The sequence below is a fragment of the Dipodomys merriami genome, unplaced genomic scaffold, assembly GCF_024711535.1.
Source record: "Dipodomys merriami isolate MVZ:Mamm:240054 unplaced genomic scaffold, mDipMer1.0.p SCAF_34, whole genome shotgun sequence".
In the NCBI taxonomy this organism is placed as follows: Eukaryota; Metazoa; Chordata; class Mammalia; order Rodentia; family Heteromyidae; genus Dipodomys; species Dipodomys merriami.
The window spans coordinates 17,670,549-17,672,834 of NW_027204937.1; the positions used below are offsets into that span (position 1 = coordinate 17,670,549).

The 2,286-nt window shown below is 53.5% G+C and overlaps 1 pseudogene; it reads right to left on the reverse strand.

Moving 5' to 3' along the window:
* Positions 1-387: 387 nt before the first annotated feature.
* Positions 388-1,664, reverse strand: LOC138803291 (upstream stimulatory factor 1 pseudogene; annotated as a pseudogene).
* Positions 1,665-2,286: the final 622 nt, after the last annotated feature.

Consider the following 2,286-nt stretch of genomic DNA (forward strand, 5'->3'; position numbering starts at 1 on the left):
TGGATTCAAAACAATTTTACTTTAAAGAGAAAAAAAAAAAAAGAGAGAGAGAGAGGCCATAAGGGAAAAGGTGACAAGCTGGCTCCAGCCTGTTTTTTCCCTGACTTCAGAGGCCTCAGCAATTTGTTGGACCAATTCTCTTTCACAGGAGAACAGCCTGCACTAAGCACCTTTCCCCTATTTCTTAATTAAGCTTGATCCCCAGAGTTGCCAGGTACACATGTAAACTTCAAAGATCCAACAGAAGCACCAGAGTCCTGGGGCAAGCCAGAGAATCACCTGACAGCAGCAGTTCTGCTGGGCAATCCCACTTTAATGTGTCCAGAATCCATCAAGGAGAAAGCACATGTACTGTGAAACAGGAGACAAGAGCCCAGGAAGCATGAGGAAGACAAGCAAGGCTGTGGGTTCCTATACACAGTTCCACAGGATGGCAGTATACTACACCACAGGGGCTTGAATCAAAGACATACATTACAAATTCCCCAAGCCCGACACCACAAGTGGATAAAGAAAGGGGTGCTGTTGCTTTCTCCAGTTCTCAAGCCCAAAGCACCTGAATTCTTTTTGTGTTTTTTCCAGTACTGGGGCTTGAACTCAGAGTCTGGATGTTGTCCTTTAGTTTTTTCGGTCAGGGCTGGTGCTCTACCACTGAACACAAACACTTTTGGTGGTTAATTGGAGGTAAAAGTCTCAAAGGCTTTGAACTGTGATCCTCAGAGGAGCTAGGATTACAGGCATGAGCCACTGGAACTGGCACCCTGCAAATTGCTGTCATTCGTGACCTCTAACCCATGGTGTTGCAACTGAGCTCGTAACAGCAGATTCTTCGTTTTAAGATCTTCAACCTGTTGTCGAAGGTCATCATTGTCCAGCTGCAGTTGAACTAGTCCCTGTGTTTCTTCAGACAACCACTGGTTACTCTGTCGAAGCTCCTGGATATACTCCCAGGCTTTGGATAGAATTCCAGCTTTACTGGGGCCAGACTTGGGGTACTCCATAGAGCAGTCTGGGATGATCTTGGCCAGTTCCATGATCCAGCTGTTGATCTTGTCTTGGCAGCGGCGCTCCACTTTATTATGTTGAATCCTACGTTCCACATCTTGAGTTGTCCAGGGAGACGGTGGTTTGGGGTAATATGGGTGGCTTCTGGGAACAACTGACTGCAGGCTTCCGCCCAGCACTTCCTGTGGTGACGTCATCAAGAGCGGCCCGTTGAAGGGAGGAGTTGCTCGCCTCCTGCTAACAGTGGCAGCTGTAGACCCGGATGTAGTGCCTCCTTTCCTATCTTCCACTTCAAGGCTGAGGAAGTAAGTACAGTAAGGCCCAACAGCCGTCTCCTTGGTGTCAACTGCAGCATCGCTGGTGAAAGCACTCTGGATGGCCGCGTGGGTCATGGGCTGAGCGTCAGGGTGCCCACGGATGGTGCCAGGGCCTTTTGTCTGGCCATCCACCTGCCCCTCAGACACCTGGGCCACCCTGGACATCAGCTGGTTCTCATGGTTGGCCTTGAAGACATACCTGACTTGGAGCACAGGAAAGGAAGCGGCTGAGTAGAGGCCGGCCACAGCCTCGCCCGCTGGGTCCTGGCCCAAAACCACGGCTCCCTTGTGAACCTGCGCGGCCTTGTCTCCTGCTTCCGCTGCCCTCTGCTGCCCCTTCATCTCTCCGAGAGTGGCCAGCGCTAAGAAACTGGTCTTTGGGAAGAGGGCCTTGCCGCTCCAACGCCCAGTCCCAAGTGCGAGGTACCCGCGCAGGCTGCTTCAGCAGGCGGCTGCCTTCCGGCCCTCGTGACCCCCCTCTTCCGGTCGGGCCGCAGACAGCCCCTCGCTGGCGGCAGGCTTCCGGTCCTCGTGACTCCCCTCTTCCGGTTAGGCCGCAGACAGCCCCTCACTGGTTGCTGGCTTCCGGCCCTCGTGACACCCCCTCTTCCGGTCGGGCCGCCGACAGCCCCTGGCTGTGGGCGCCAGACCCTCGGCCGCCCTGCATCGTCCCCCTCGCCGCCGAGCACCCCACTTCGGTCGTTGTATCTTGGTATAATTTCGCTTTTTAAATGAATCTATAACTTCGTTGTTGTTATGAAGGTGCTGCGCAGAGGGGTCACCATGTCACAGGCCGACCGTGCGTGGGTTTCTCTTTGGGACAATGTCGCCCTTAGTTTTCCCCAGTTCTCCCCTTTCCCGCTCACCCCCATGCCCTGGCCCACAGCTTGCCTAACTCATCTTGTACTTAGTCTACTGATGGCATTTGTAATGTAGCTTTTTAAGAGCCACCACGTTGATGAAG